General features: G+C 35.6%; 1 protein-coding gene across 12 annotated transcripts in view; it reads left to right on the forward strand.

Annotated features, from left to right (window-relative positions):
* Tenm3 (teneurin transmembrane protein 3) overlaps positions 1-17,667 on the forward strand; it is a 2,726,621-nt gene that overhangs the window by 787,055 nt on the left and 1,921,899 nt on the right. For 11 of the 12 annotated variants that reach the window (XM_063275416.1, XM_039094506.2, XM_039094513.2 and 8 more), the window contains one exon: positions 426-487. The exons of the other annotated variant lie outside the window; for it this stretch is intronic. The gene's annotated coding sequence lies outside the window, so the exon portion shown is untranslated. The remainder of the gene's footprint in view (positions 1-425; positions 488-17,667) is intronic. 12 annotated transcript variants of the gene reach the window in all.

Raw genomic sequence — 17,667 nt, forward strand, 5'->3', positions numbered from 1 at the left:
AACTGAGAGAAGTTACCCGAAGGCATTTTTGTTTTATACTTGAATTTTATTTTGTCATTTGTTCTTATTAGCAACCATTAAGCAATTTCATAATTATAAGCTCTATTAACATTTTAATGAGTCTAGTGGCCATTGCTAAATGTAATTAAATTAGTTTTATTTTATGACATTTTCAAACTGTGATTAAATTAATAGTTGTTGTGCTTAGAAGAATAAAACCAAGGAGAGACTGCTATTCGCCAAACTGAAGCAAAAAGAAAGTTGACCATTGAGTTAATTCACAAGATAAACCTTTAATTGCTAAGTTTGAAAACAGTGTAGTGATAATGGTAACATTTTACTCATAAATCAGTTTTCAGGTAAACAATGAGAAAAGTAAAACTAAGTAGGTTCTTCAGGTCCTGTCGCTTCCCTTGTACCTGCAGGCTGTCGCTCACTGAGATGGAAGAAACTGAACCTGTTGAGCCACTGACTTTGTCATAGATACGTAAGTTGATATGGAATTATTTGATACTGAAAAGCGTCTCGAAGTCTTCATTGATCTAAAATATTTTATTTTACTAGATATGACGTATTTGTTTTAATTTAAAAGTTATATAAACACAGGTTAAAAGTTTAAAGAAAGCAGGGAAATAGTAATTTCATATTTTTGTGGTATTTCCTGCTCAGATTCAGGTGTGCGAAAGGCTCTTTGTTTGCTGTCATTTCAACCTTCCCCTGAAGCTTTTACATTAGACAATATGTGAATTGGAGGGTGGCAATTCCAGTCCATATTTAATGTGCTAGTTCCTGGTCTTGAACAAAACTGAGATCTGACTCCTTATTGCGACTGCTGTAGGATGAATTCTGAAATGCTCTCAAGAGCAAAATAAGATAGTTTATTTTCTGATGAATTGCCTTCCATGAGAATGCAATTAAGCATTTTACGGGGGAGTCATTTGTGCAGCATGTACTGCACGTGTGTGCTGATGGGAATTGTGTGATTTTGTTGTAATTATTAGATTCTATTGATTGAATTACATTATGCTAATGTTTCCAAATAAGCTTATCAAGCATTTTCATACCATGTGATGGTTCGCCATCACTGATGCTTTCCTTTCATCTTCAAGAACCGTGGAAATACTTTATTATTAAACTTCCATTTTCCATTCAAAGGAAGTTTTGCAAGCAGGAAAAAGTATGGATGAGGTATGAAATCTGGCATTTTAAGGATTAAAAACACTTAATTAAAGAAATAATAATAATATATTTTATTATACATGCATATGACTATGATTAAATAACGAAAACCCTCTATTTTAATCATTTTAAAATCTTAAATCCAAACTCTATTCATATTATAATTATACTACTCTGTATATCAGAAATTTGTAACAACATCTCTGATAAATTTATGAACATCAGGATGTAACTCAGTAGGATCTTTTTAAATTTTGTTTTGTTTTGATTTTTTTGTTTGTTGTTATTTTTCACATTTGTAGTAAAATGTGAACTATTTGTGTAATATATGTTTTAAATGTACATTTTAAATCCCTTCTCATTTCTGCTGACACATCTGCGTCCATGAGCTCCTGCCATCTCTTACATGCTCAACATTAGTAGTCTCCTTATGAATTGACAAGGCATGTCTTATGACCCTCATTATCTAATTAACAACATGGGTAATAGGTACCGTCCACATTTTTAAAACATGTCCCTTGGTATACTTGCTTTCTGATTAAATATTTCTCAATATCTTCTTTTTGTATGTACAATTAAATACTTCTTTAAAATGTACTGTCTCTTTTCTTCTCTGTTAATATGGTGAGCTCCAGAAAGGTAGAAACTTTATCTGTAAAATCACTGCCAAGTCCCCTGAGAATACACGTCATCCCTACCCACTGAACTATAGGAACTGGTGGTCATAGGACAGTATAGTATTTTATTTCAACACATGGAAGTCATGTTGAAATTCTTATCTATCTGCTTGCCCCACTAAAATAGATATTTCCTGCAGTCCAAAAATATAATCATTTTGATCAGTCTGGTACCTTGAGTATTTCCCTCTCCTAAAAAATATAAAAACATAAACAAAAATAAAAATAAAAATGGCACAGGTGAAAAGCAATATTAGATGAATTAATCTCTGGCTTTTCAAATTTTATTGACTGAACAGGTTTTCAGCTGATGAAACAGGGATTTGAGATTCTGATGTGAAATGTATTTTCCTCCCTCTAAAAATTAGTTCTGTTGACCTTTTTGTGTTATCAAAGACATGCTAGTAAATATCACCTCTTGATATATGTTCTTAAACCCACATATTTTAAGTCCTGAGAGTCCACACTTTTAGGAAAACAATATTAAAAGATTAATACACTATATTGATTAGCCCTGTCATGTGGGAGACATTGTTATTCGTGATTTCTTTAAAGTTCTAATCTTTAAAAATGCTCTATGGCGTAGGTTTCTATCACCTCCATTTAATAATTGAGAGGTAGAAAAGGCAAAGTTTGTTATATTTCTTTTGTTTTGTTCTGCCAGAGATAATCATTCAACTCTTAATTTAATCTAAGTCAGAACTCCAGAACCTACATGCCTACATTGTTATCTACTAATAAAGATACCCAAGAGAATAGTTCATATATATATATATATATATATATATATATTGTTCTTTTCAATTGGAAATGGCATTTTATTCTAATACACACAAACATTTAAAAATGAAGTAACCAGAATACATTTTAAATAGTAAATGTAAGCATGCTGTTATGACCTAGCATAATGTCTTTCCCTCATAGGATAATTTATTTTCTCATGTAAATTTGGCAAGTTCAGGTATAGCAGTAAAAGTTTATGTAGCTACTTATTGACTTGGATTTATATTGACTTACAGTAATTATTTAGTGGCCAAAAGAGACAAAAATGAAAGCTCATTCAATTAATTTCTGTAGCCTGAGCCAGTTTCTCTGTAGGGCTCTCTGCTCGTTGCTCATAGATTTGTTCAACAGTATTTGTATGTAGTCAGACCATCAAGCTGAAGGTTATTCCTAGCAGACGGGTCCAAATGTACATCCGATACCATCATTATAAGCATGCTTGTTTCCATGACACAGAACAGATGAAAGTTCCACCTTGCCATCACCCAAGAGCCCTTAGGAAGATGGAAAAGAATGAATCAGCCCCTTGTTTGCAAAAAACTATGACATTAATCATCCGATGTTGTGAATCACCAGACAGGTGTCATTTGTTTTTTTAAAGTTATGCGATGTTTGTAGAGCAGCATAAATCTCCAGCTTTTCTGAACAGAGTTTGCACAGGTGCTACAAGTGGAGTGTGGCTATGTCATTCTTGAAAATGTCAAAGCTTAGCCAGTGCTGATTCCAGGGGTTCTCACTCTCCCCCTTCTTTACTGCCTGTCAGAGCTATAAGTGGAGAAAGACAGGACAGAAAGGCTTCAGAGTGAACGTGACATCTTCTCTGCAAAGGTTCACACTCATAAGCCACAACATCTGTTTCAGGACTTATCCATGCGTTGCATTTGGGATGACCAAATGGTGTGGTTTTCTTGAATTTCTGTGTACAGAGTATGTTGAGGCGTCACTCTGTGTAATTGCACAGCAGTGCTATTAGTGGAGGAAAAGAAAATCTCCTTATTATGTGAAAAGAGAAAAACTACTATAAAGAAAGACTGACTTGTTGCATCATTTATTTTACTCAATACTGTTGAGTAAATGACTTCGATACTGTTCTTTAACAGCTAGGGTTCAAGTAGAGATCACCCAATTGTGCTTTGGTCAGTGAATGTCTCAAATGTTGTCAGTGTGGAAGGATAGCAGTGATTTGTAAATCATAATATTGGATTCAATTTGCTCTTAGTGGAGGAACACTGAGAAGGATGGGTTTTCAGAAGAAACAGTGATGATATGAAACATGTCTAAATCAGTTAATAGTGAAAAGAATGCAGAGGGGCTTTGATTTGTATTAATCCCAGTCTTCTAGATAGATCTAATTCCTTTTCATATTTCTAATACCCAGTAATGAGAACTTAGTTATATCATTATAAAATAGGAACGACCACATCTGCATTTCTATAGAAATAAAGGGCCTGGATTCACATTTTTATAACATAGTTCAGGGGCTGCTAAGGTTACATTGTTGGAGGAAAATAATCTAATTTTTTGTCATGTACATTTTAAACTCTGTTAAGCACACTGACATGCCCCTTTTAGGATGACAGATATAAAAATTCATTATAACTTATCTTACATTTGATTAACAGTTGCTATAGTTTATGTCCTTCTAGATTCATGTTGAAATTTCATTGCTAATGTAAGAGTCTTGGAAGACAAGGCTGTTAAGAAGTGATTAGGTCATGAAGCCCAGGTCTTCATGAATTGGTTAAAACTAAAATATGTTAATTTTCTCAGACAAACTTCTAATACAATTTCTGTCTGGCTCTTATACTTCTATCTGTTTTACAAGGGATTACATAAAATTCTGTCCTGTTATGTCTTAGCACAAAGTCCTTCGTAGGTTTTGTAAGCAGCCTCTCTGTTTTGTAAACTACAGATTTCAAAGACATGACCTAACAATACTTGTTTATAATCTTCTTATTATTGGGGATTCTGTTACAGTAGGAAATTGACTAAGAAAAGCATCCATGAAATTTTGAGATCTTGCCTATTCTGTAAAATGATTTGACTACAAGTTTTGGGCGCATACACAAAATACAACATGATATAATTATTAGTTGTTTGGAAGTAAATGAAGCACTGTGTTAATTTTCCTATCATTAAGTTTTACTACAATAAAACATATAAACATCTTACTTAAAGGAAGTAGGTATATAGGTATGGAGGTGGATGTCTACATCCTTAGGACTCACAAGACTGCAGAGGCAAAAACCCATGAGTTCTATCTAGTCTAAGCTACAGAAGGAGTGGCTATGTGTCAACATACTAAGGTGTGAGGATATAACTAAGGTATAAAGATACTGCTCACCATATGCAAAGCTTCAGGTCATATTATAGAGCTGTAAAAACAAACAAAACAAGCACAGTATGAATCAGAAAAGAAAAGATTAGGATTAAATATCTTGTCTAAGAATTACCCACAAAGTGAAACTTGTCTAAATGAGAGTGGTAAGTAGAGACGCCAGCCAAGGTTTCAGTGACCCCTCCTCCTAACGGAAGAAGCTGTTGCCATTGGTCTTGGTTACCATGTAGAACTTGATGTTAACCAGATACTTGAACCATAGACTGGAGAAATCAATCTGATACAGAATCAGAAGCTACACAGGTTCTGGTTAGTTTAGAAAGTGACAGGAGGTGCTATGGAAGCTATTGGAGGAGAAATGTAAGCATCTGTCACACCCATGTCTGATCCCTGTGAGGAGACTAGTTTTGTAAGACATGGTATAGAGATGCAGTAGAGAGGTCTGAGCCTCATGGAAGAAACCAATCACATTCTGGTCACAAGATGAAACCCATGCCTGGTACCATTAGCAGTCAGAGAACCTATAGATAGACAGGTCATCTGCCCTAAAGGGGAACAAATTACTAATCTTTGGCTAAATGCCTATACTTCCAATGATTTATCAATATTCTCATAGACCAATGCATCTCACAACCCCTATCTGAAAACTTCTATTTGCAGTAAATGTAATTAACACAGAGGCTCGTAATTGTTCAAACTGCAGGGATTAAGAGATTGTAGAAGTCTCAGAGTATATATGCTTTACTAACTCCTCCCAGGGTTTGGGCTTCATGTGGAAGAGGGGCAAAAAGAGTATAAGAGCCAGAGGCAATGTATGATAACAAGGAAACCATATGATCTAAACACAGCAGGGAAGCTGCACATATGAATTCACAGTAGTTGGAAAAGCACACACTAATCCTGAGCCAGGTTAAGTCAGACCAAATCCCAGCATGTAGAAGTGAATTTAGGCATGAGATCCTACCGCTAGCTATGATGCTATTGGCCATTATTAGCTATTGGGAGATGGAGAGACAATTTTCTCTAAGAATGTAGTCCCTGATAAATCTACTATGATCCAGTAGAAGTCTGTGCACTCAAAATTAATTGAACTGTATAGGTATGTCTTGATTAAGTTTTTTAAAAGATACTTGATTGGAGAGGCAAGAAGAGACAGGTCTGGGATGAGTTGGACAGGGGATATAAATATGATCCAGATTCTGTATAAAAGTCTCAAAAAGCTAATAAAAATCTACAGAGCTGGAACTCAAAGAGACATATCACCAAAGTACCACTCTTGATTTTGGTATAGTTAACATGACAACATAGAAGAATAGCCTTCAAAATACAATCTATTTAAAACTTTTATGCCAGTGTATTTCTCATAGTTCTATAGAGTCACTCTAGTTCAGACCTTTGAGGTAGAAAGGCACAGCTTTGAACTACATCTTAAGACAGGAAGACAGATGCATGCCTTTAATCCAGCTCTTGAGGCAGAAGACACAGTTAACTTCAAAAAACAAACAAAAACAAAAAAAAAACAAAAACAAAAAAAACCTTCTTCACACACTACAACCCAACCACCTGTGTAGGGGTGGTTGTAAACTTAGTACTGTCTCAAAGGAGAAAATTCCATCCTAGTTTTGTGCCCTGTAGGTATGCTACCTACATTGAAGGAACATTGATTTCTAGCCAGAAGTTGACATTGGTCAAAACTCTGTGATATCTAGAGTGCATTTTATAATCTTGGTCAAGCAACGGGTCAGAGGCAGCACCTCTGTGGTCAGTGTTAGGAACTTCATAATGGGAGAGCAGTGGTTCTCAACCTGAAGGTCATGACACCCTTGGAGGTGGAACAACCCCTTCAAATGGTTGCCTAAGACCATTGAAACCAGAGATATTTACATTATCACTCTTTTAAGTTCTCAATTGTCATATACTGATTGTTTTTATTGGATATATTTTTTATTTCCATTTTAAATGTTACTCCCTTTCCTGGTTTCATGGACATAGGCCCCCTATCCCATTCCCTCCCCTTCTTCTATAAGTGTGTTCCCCTCCCCATTCACTGCCCATTCTCACCCTCCAGACATTCCCTTAAAATAGGGGTACAACCTTGGCAGGACCCAGGATTTCTTCCATGGGTGTCCAACAAGGCTGTCCTCTGCTACATATGCAGTTAGAGCCATGGGTCAGTCCATGTATAGTCTTTGGGCAGTGGTTTAATCCCTGGGAGCTCTGATTAGTTGGGATTGTTGTTCTTATGGGGTTGCAAGCCCCTTCAGCTCTTTTAAACCTTTCTCTAATTCCTCCAATGGGGGTTCCATTTTTCAGTTCAGTGGTTTGCTGCTAACATTCGCCTCTGTATTTGACATACTCTGGCTGAGTCTCTCAGGAGACATCTAGATCTGGTGCCTGTCAGCATGCACTTCTTAGCTTCATCAATTTTATCTAGTTTTGGTATGTGTGTGTGTGTGTGTATATATATATATATATATATATATATATATATATATATATATATATATATATGCCACAAGTAGGGTAGGCTCTGAATGGCCATTCCTTCAGTGTCTGCTCCAAACTTTGCCTCCATATCCCCTCCTATGAGTATTTATGTTCTCCCTTTTAAGAAGGACTGAAGCATCTGCATTTTGGTCATCCTTCTTGAGCTTCATGTGGTCTGTGGATATATTATCACTTATAACAGTAGCAAATTACAATTATGAAGTGTTTAAGGGTTGGAGTCACCACAACATGAGGAACTCTATTGAAATCATTGGTATAATATTTGGAAGTTATAACCACTGTTGTAGAGGGTGTCTCTTTCAGATGTACAACTGAATATGGCTCTTTGGAAAACAGTATTTCATCTCAGAACACCTTCTGTCTTCTCAATATCATTTTCTCTGGGGCTAGCTGGGTGACCGTACACAGGTGAGAGTGGAGTGAAATGAGTTCATACATTAAGAACCTGTAGAGTATGAAGTAGGATTGTAGAGATAGTGGACTCACACTACTAAAGTCAAAAGGAGTGGGAGTCACAGTAATGCTAATGCTGTTCAGAGATGGAAGAGTCCTCAAAATGGAATCTGTTGACAGATATTAAATGAACATCAATGTGAAGAGCCTAGTGAATTAATGTCTCTATTCCATACCTTCTTAGAAAGGATAGGGCTCCAGAGGACTAGATGCTCATCTGTACAAACTACTATATGTAGAGAGAGGCTAGGAGGCTACCTTTAGTCACCTCTTGGATTTAATCCATTCTTCTAAATCTATTTTCTTGAATTATTTTCCTTCCTTCCTTCCTTCCTTCCTTCCTTCCTTCCTTCCTTCCTTCCTTTCTCCCTCCCTCCCCCTTCCCTTCCATTCCCTTTCCTTCCTTCCTTCCTTCCTTCCTTCCTTCCTTCCTTCCTTCCTTCCTCCCTCCCTCCCTCCCTTCCTTCCTTCCTTCCTTCCTTCCTTCCTTCCTTCCTTCCTTCCTTCCTTCCTTCCTTCAGTCTTGGTTCATACACAATGCCAAGCCAATGTTATTAACCATTATTAGCTACTAGGAGATGCATAGACAACTTTCTTAATGAATGTAGCCCCTTTAAAATCTACTGTGATCCAGCAGAAGTCCATTCATTCAAAAATAGTTGGGCAGTACATGTCTCTCTTGATTCATTCCTGTTTCAAAGACACTGGTTTGGATAAGGAAGTAGAAGTGAGTATGGGAACAGTTGGGGAAGTGGTAAAAATATAATCAAAACAAAGAACTAATAAATGTCTACAGAGATGAAAGTGTAGAGCTTTCTTTTACTCTCTTATTTAGCTTTCATGTTCAAGCATTTCTTTGATTTGACTATTAATTCTTGTTTAACTAATTATTCTCTTTTTCTATGTGGATGCAAGAGAAATAGTCACTGTATTTACTAAACTGATAGACAACCTTCATCTTATAGAAATATAGGTTGTATAATCTAAGAAACCTGTTTAAACTATGCCGTAGAAATACAGGATAGCTTGTAATGGAATTGTTTTAATGATATAGCTGAGTTGCAAGAAAGAAAAGAAATTTCCCAAAGGGCCAAATGACAAGGAAGTTGAAAAGCAAAAAAAGCAGGTGCTGAACTGTGTCTGCCCTGAGGGGCATTTCATTCTCCTTAACAACTAGACGTGTATTTTAGGACCCAATAGGAAAAACAAAGGCTTTGGACCCTTGCAAGGTAGAGGGGAGGGACAGAGAACTTCAAATGCATGTCTACAGACCTTGAAATGCACAGTCTCAAAGACAGAACCCAGTGAAAAATAACCTGCTGACCTACAAAAGAAATGTCAAAGAAATGTGTCTTCCTGGACTCTAATTAGGGGTAAAAATATCTTGTGTTTTACACAGGAAATTTCTGAACCTTCACTGCTTTCAAATGGGCTTAGGGTTTGACTTTACCATGTTAGAGACTAGCCTAAGCTGATAATGGAATTAGAGGCTCATGGGAACCATGACAGAAGGAGCAGATACAAGTGTTTTCTGGAATCCCAGAGGGTCCACCTAGCTTATGCAGCATACTGAGAAAATGTTATGATCCAATCCAGGTCCCAGGTCTAAAATTGAAAAAAAAAACCAAACAAACAAAAATCCCAAACTTCAGTTCAGTGATCTTCAACACTGGATCTATTTTTTTTAAGTCAAAATGTATTGGTAGCAAGGAACTAAAATGTGAAATTTAACACAAAATAGATTAAGTGCTGTTTCTTTAAAAATCATCACAAGGTATAAGAATTTTAAAAGTAAGTCTCATAATGAACAGAGGTAGGTTTCACATATACAATTATTATCAACTATTTTCCAACAAATTTAAACATCTAGACATCTTATTTGCAGGTATGGCCCCTGGCAGGCTGCCCATATTCCAGTCAATGGTGTGACACGTCGCCATAAAGGCAGCCATTACTGGACTTAGTGGGTTATTCAGAAGAAAAAGATGACATAAACCTGGGAGGATGTATTTGAAGGATCTGAGGGAATTTGAGAAGAAATATGATCAAAATACATTGGGTACATTGATTAAATTCTCAATTCATTACTTCTAAAAGGAGTTATCCAAAATTCACATGGCCAATATCTTAGAAAAATGTATTCAACATCATTATTACTATTAACATACCTACTATTACAACTCTGATGACAATATGTAAGACTATGTTTGTTACACATAAGTCTACAATAACTAAGCTACTTCCTACTCTCAACCATGCTGTTGCTCTTATTGTAATAAAGTTAAAAAGCAGTATATTTGACTACAACTTTTAAGAAGTGACTCAAATGAATCCTCTTAATGTTAAAAAACATTCAGGAAATTATTCTGAAATGCACTGGTCAGTTTCAGTTAATATCTCTGGGAGGTCTGCACTTATCTGAAGGGAAATGGAGGATAAGTGGATCTGGGGGATGGAAGGGGAGAGTTCATCGGCAGGGGGGAAGAGTGGAGGGAGGGGAAACTGTGGTTGTATAATGCATGAGAGAAGAATTTAAAAAATGGGATACAACCTTTCCCCTACCTTTCTAGATGCTGAGTAGATACCAGTAAACAAATACATCTCAAAATTTCAAGGAGCTCTAGTTTGTGGTAAGAAAAAGAGAAATAATACCATTGTTTATGAATAGACGTTCACCTTAACATGAACATGCAGGAGTTTATTCTGAGAATATATTGGGTGACCATGATGCAAGAACACAGATTAAAGTTACCCTAAATTCCATGTCCCATCATGGAAGCAATTTCCTGAAGTTTTACATTTTAACTGAACAAAGAAACTCATAGAAACCAAATTTAAAACTCATTGTTGGACATATTGCAGAGGTGGTCACAAGCAACTTGGGAGAAGCTTTATTCATAGGTCTTATAGAAAAGCTAGATGACAGAGGCTGTTGTCTGAGGCGTTCATAGCCTTTTGTTTGTTGAAATCTACTATCCTAAGGTACTAGACATTATAAGGGTGTGACCTATTAGTCACAAAATGTTAATTCTGAATTAGATGTGGTCAATTCCAGAGCTAAAGATGGTCCAAGATAATGTAATTCGCCTCTAGATGTGGAACATTCCACCCTCAATATCATTTCAATTTTAATCAAATGTCTTTACAGGCACAGCTTTATTTCCAATGAATTTTTGTTCATACTATTTTGGCAGGAAACATTTCATAGCAAAATATTTTGCTAAAGCAATAGGATCGAAGAAGAAAGCTTGCTCTACTCCTTCTTAGATATAACATAAACTAAGTCATTTTATCTGTTACAGATAAACCTGTAAAATAAAGAAAATTAAGGAATGAGGCATTCAGAGTTGATAATTAACAGAAGAGCAGTCCTCAGAGAAAAGAATGTTAATTGTGAAGCACACACAGAGACCTTCAAAATATTAGTCATTTTCTCTTTGCTAAGATATATCAGAATAAACACAAAATTGTCTTTCATATGTTATTTAATATATATAATACAGTTATATGTAAAATTTAAAACATAATATAATATGAAAGTTAATAGAGAATGCTGTTGCTGGTAGATGAGAAATATCTATTTAAAGTGAAATATCAATTACCTTGAGGATCTAAAGATGAAATATAAATTAGCTGCAATTAAAACAGCTATGACACTTTCTGCATATGTGTTAAGTTATCTAAAAAACTGTATTAACTTGAAAAAACAAAACTTAAAACATAAATGCCTTTTCCTACTATAAAGAAAGGCTATTTTGTCTCCATTGTCTATTGTGATGTACTAAGCAATTTCACCACTATGTTTCTTTCTTATCTTTCTAAACAGTATTTTTTGTTATTGGATGACTTTAAAGGTCAGGTAAGACAATGTTTTGGAGAGAATGTTTACCATTTTTTATTAACATATTTAATGAGCAGAAGACTTTGTTTTCCTAGTATACTTAAAATTTTGAAAGGGTTAAATAAATCTTCCAGCCATTGTGACTCTAGCCACCTCCTCTTACTAATTATCTGTGCCATGAACCTTGGGAAATCTACTGACATTTCCCTGCTCAGATGGCTTCTGTGTCGATGGCAACCTGACACGAAGGTCTAAATAAGACTTATGGTTACAGATATTTTTTTATTCAGACACAGTCTATCTCACAAGCCACATATGCAAACAGAAACATTCATTCAAAAGAAACATTTTTACAGAATACGATCTTCAGTATCAATAAAAATTGTAACAGAATAAAGTCTACCACCTAGCATATTGTAATTATGGGACCATGAGTTGCTTCTCAGCCTGTGAATAGAATAGAAGAAGAGAAATAGATTTTGGTTACCTTTTTCTAGAAGTTTCTCTCCAAGGATACAGACATGCAGATTTGATGATAACAATTTTAATTTTACAGTCCGTAGAAAAATGCTAGGAAAAGCATTATATTCATGTGAAATGTTGATATAGGCATAAACTTTTAAAGATCAAAAATAGTATGTATAAAATTTATTTAAATGATTGTGTTGGTAGCCTTGCATACAAGTTTCCAATCCTTGCAGTATCCAAGAGAAGGTAATTAATATTTCTAAACACAGAATAGGAGAAAAGAATACAATTACTCTAGATTCATCTTTTGAAAATCAACATTCTCTCATGGCTTAAGGTTAATATTTGTTATATGTATATATTTAGATATATCTACATGTGTAATATCTTGAAAATTCTGATTGGATAGAAATTCATGTTGATACATTCTTTGGTAAAGAAAATTTAAAATGTATTAATAATTATTGAATTAACACTTTCAGATGTAATATGAAGGATTTTTATTTTTTTAAAAAAACTCACATCCAGAAATAGATACCTACTGAATACATCTCAAGAGGTTTAATCAGGTAGAGATGATATTTGTTAACTGTGTAGATTTATTGGTGATAATTCTTCTTTAAAGACAGTTTCAGCACATATTTTCTCAATTTGATTGTAATTTTAATTTACTCTCAGTTTCTCTCTAGTCTCTATACAATGCTTCTCAGGGAATACGTGTTTCAGCAAATATTCATGCATGAGGGGATGTGGTAGAAAGCTCAGATTCAGTGAGGTGACCATAATGCAGAGGTGTCAGACTTTCCAGAAGGAGGAAATGTCCTTCTGGTCCAGACAGTTATAACACTCAATATGTGGGCTTGTGCACCAAATCTTTTCACAGTTATCTCTGAGCAACCATTGTCCTACACATCTACTCACTTCTGTTTCCGAGATGGTACTCGGATTTGGTAGCTTGAGGACTTAGTTTCAGAAGAAAGGCCTTCTCAATCAGGGCTAGCCTCCAGTTTCAAATCTGGAATTCCTATGTCACCCACACATTTTGTTTTAATATTTGGCAACAATGGTTTAACAAATTTAAGGACACACTTTATTTGCATTGCCCAGCTTCTAATAAAGGACGCTAATGGAGAGTTTAGAGAGGATGCACACAAGACCAATGATGAGAAGTTGTGCAAAGCTTCCAGGCCATTTCTGTCACATCATTCTAGCGCATCAATGCCTGCACCAATTGAAATGATCTATGAACACTTTCATTTAGGGTTTTTTCATGTATCCCTTCTATTACGCAGACAGATTATATGTCATGATTGATTATAATAATTGATTATTTCTTCTTAACTTATTCTCCAGAAATCTTGTCTTTTTAGAATTTGGGAAGTAGAGAGGGAAGTTGTGACCTTCCAACATACTGCAGTCCCTGTTCTGCGACCTCAACCACCAGTCACAATCATTCCTGAGATTATCACTAGTTCCAATCTCAGGCACTGGGATTAAGACCAAGGATGATCACACCAAGTTTCTCGCATGCTTATCACTGAAATTCTAAATATTTTAGGAACATGGCATCAGGAACTCGAGTGACAGAATAAATATGATGCCTCCTGCCCACTGTTCATGTCATTATCAAACTAATTCTTAACTCTGAAAAATGGTCAATTATTATTATCTAACTTAGATGCTGAAATTGCCACATAAACTATTAAAACATGTTATTTGATATTACACATCAGTAAAACATTAAGTTAACAAGTATGTGGGAGAATGGCACACTTGTTGGGAGAATTGATCAAACTAACAAGAAATAAACAGGAGAAACCAAGTCGTTTGCGATTCATCTTATAGATCTTTCGCTCATTTTGTAAATAAGCATATGTACTATAAGTGCCACACATGTATTTGCTGAAGTTTTTCCTATTAATAATGACTGACATAGTTTCTCCAGTCCTCCAGCTTTTGAAAGGAAAGGGTACTACAGGAGTACAGAGGGAAGGGGAGAGCCTCTGCCTGTCGTGCAGACTGAGCAGATTCGCACCACCTTTCTGCCAGGCTGGCATCATGTTCTTGGGCTGGTGAGAGCACAATTGAGCAGTACAGCACAAGCTGCTACTTTACCCATCTCTGGACATCTCTGACAAACGGGTATTTTCTTTAATCAGAGGAAGCAGCTAATTGAAAGACATGGGTTGATGACCAGGGTTTAAGTTTTACACGATAAATAAAGACAATAAAGTGGGCATTTCAGATAAAATAGAAACAAAAGTATTCTCCTCTGCTTTAAATATGCTGTGATCCATTAGGGACATTGCTTCCCAAGGCCGTGAGACTCAAAATTCCCACCCTCAAAATCCCTCTTTTGGGTTCAAGTTGCATAGAAACAAAAGAGTGCTAAAATGTTTACCACATCTTTTGCCTCAACAGTCTTCCTAGGTAAATATATATTGACCAAAGAAAGGCAAGAGTCTACTGTTGTAAAACTGTTCTTGGCCTAAGAACTCCATTACTGTCTTCCTGACTCAAGTATCCTCATTTGTATACCCAGAAGCTACTCTTATGCCACTTGACAGCTCATCATCTCTGGGACTTGTCTATCACAAGACCTTATCAATAGTATCTGCATACGCTTTATGAAGTTCTTTGTGTTGTGGGGACCCCTAACCATACAATCATTTCATTGCTACTTCATAACTGCAGCTTTCCTACTGTTGTGGACTTTAAATATCTGATTTACAAGAAATCCGAGATGCATACTCTAAAGAGAATGTGACCCTTACGTGGGGAGTCAATGTTTTAGCGCCAAATCAGAGGCCAATGCAAGCTAAACATATGTCATGTGTGACAATGGCTTACCCTCTATGTTCAGTGCTTGACAAGAAGATTTGAACAGTTGATTACACAAGGGGAATAAAGAAAAAGGAGGTTAAAGAAAATGTGTCTGCACTATCTGTGGTGGACAAGCAATACTCCTACTTAAGAGCTTTCTTTGTTCATAAAGTTGAGAAATCACAGATGCTAAGAGATTACTGAACACAGGACATTTATTTAAAAAGATGCTGTATAAAAACAATTTATTGAAGAACTGAAATTGAGTTAGATACTATCAGCAATTCCTATTATTTAGTTCAATGAAAATATAATACCTTCACATGTGAGCAAATACAGTACAGCTAAACAGAAAAGAATATAGGGACAATGCTTCTACATTCTGTTCTCTTACTAGACTTCCCAGAAGCAAAAGATATTGAGATTTCTTTCCTTTTTCTTATGTCCAGTTTCGCTGTATAAATTTTTCTGGGATCTCTGTTTCTCTTCTTCAGTTTTCGATAATTGTGTAATTTGTCCTCGTTATGATATTCTTAGTATGATGATTCAATTAATCTACATTATCTGTTCATCCCAATATTTGATCTTTATATTATTACTCTGATTAGTTTCCATTATACAGGTTAAGATACTTTAAAATTTTAAAGCTATATTATATTCCTACAAAGCACTTCATGAACAACGGTATTCTGACTTAACTGGTGTTATTACTGTTGCAGGCAGGGCACAAAAATAATGAAGAATGAAGACTGGGTTTTTGATTCTTCATTTTTCCTCTATGTTAGTCCCAAAAGCAAGTTCTAATGAGTTTTTCATTCTTACAAGATTTGCCATAACTGAATGAATTTTAATATCCCAACTACAGAGTTTCTAATTTCGAGAAAAAACTAAGATTATGCTAAAACATAAAACGCTACACACTTTACCTTAGTAATTCATTAAAGGGATAGTCCTTGTGTCTGAGATTTTTGATGTGGGTCCAATATGACAGGTAGGAAATTTAAAATAAAATGGAGACATTGTTTGGCCTGAGGAAATAGGCCAGGACATTTACAGGCAGAAGAAAGACTAGAAAGCTACTTTGCATTAGTAAGAGACTTGGAGAGTGAAATAAAGTTAGGTGTCAAGTACAGATATAATATAGGCACTTAGGAGATTGTTTTGGAAAAGTAGAAGTTAGAGAAATACAGTTAAGCATTATCAACATGCAGAGTTTACAAGTCCCATGGCTGAACTAGAAGCACAAAAGAAAAGAATGCATTAGGCCACCATGCAGAAGTGTAACGGGGCAAAAACCACGATAAGATAAAGAAATGCAGACAGCTATATATTTGTCACAGTAGCAGCATTACTCATAATATGCTACCTCCTAATAATCCATTTGGATTGGAATGAGTTACTGTCCTCATGATTCATTTACTTCTCAACAGTGCCACCAGATGCTGAGCTGGCTTTCAACACACACAGGTGTTTTTATCTTCCTTCCTTCCTTCCTTCCTTCCTTCCTTCCTTCTTTCTTTCTTCTTTCTTTTTTTTCTCTTTTTCTTCTTTTCCTTTTATTTTATAAAGGTTCTTCATTTCTAAACCAACAGAGATCGTGTTCAAATTGAAGTCTTGCTTTGCCATTTATCTATTATATTTTCCTTGACCTGATGTTAGCTGTATACAAACCTAGAAAACTCTGGTTATATTTTCTTATTTAAGTCATTTGGGTAGCTGATACAGGTTCCTCAAAATCCAAGCAGACGAAATAATCCCGCACACTCAAGACCATCAATAGGCATACAGAAAGTCTAAGGCTATCCTGGACTCATGAGATCATATCTAAAATAAACACATTCATAGGATTTTGATGTTTTCTTTTTGCATTTAAGAGCTATGAACAAATACTAGATCCAAGAACTGGCGATCACTGTTCCCTCATTTTAGTTGTGTTATTTTTCTTATTTAAAGCCCGGGTATTCGGATGCTTAGTATGCATCGTCACAATTCAAATGACATTAGATTTTCTAAGCAGCTTGAACTAACACTTCTATCACCAGGGAAATAAGAACTTAACTTTAGTATTGTCTGTAAACATTATGGAAGGAATAATTAATTTACCACAAAAAGCAAAAGTGGAGGAAAATGGTAAATAAAACATCAAAGTTACAGATTTCATTTGCTGATAGCCTATCTCTCTGATGGTAAAGATACAAACTGCATGTTTTCATTTGAGGCAAATACAAAACTGTGAATGTGGGATGTAATAAGGAAAGAGACTGGGCATGCTGTTGTTGACTTGCTCTATTTGCTTAACAGGAAATTGTTATTTTTCAGGAGATGTTTTTAAGTTAGTGGCAGAATTTACAATAGGCATTTATTACCTTCATTCTGGCCACTCCCTGTTAGTGCTGTTCTTGATAGAAGCATGTCTTACATGGATAAGTACATATAAGTAAATGAATAAGAAAGTGGGGAATGGCTGTGGTGTGGAAGGCCGAGAACCTCAGTGTTCTGCCCAAAACACATGTAAATATGGAAGGAAAGAAGTGACTCAACAAAGCTGTTCCTGGTCCTCCTCATTTGGTTCTTGGGACATCTGCACACCTCTAAAA

This window comes from Rattus norvegicus, chromosome 16 (assembly GCF_036323735.1).
Source record: "Rattus norvegicus strain BN/NHsdMcwi chromosome 16, GRCr8, whole genome shotgun sequence".
Taxonomy (NCBI): domain Eukaryota; kingdom Metazoa; phylum Chordata; class Mammalia; order Rodentia; family Muridae; genus Rattus; species Rattus norvegicus.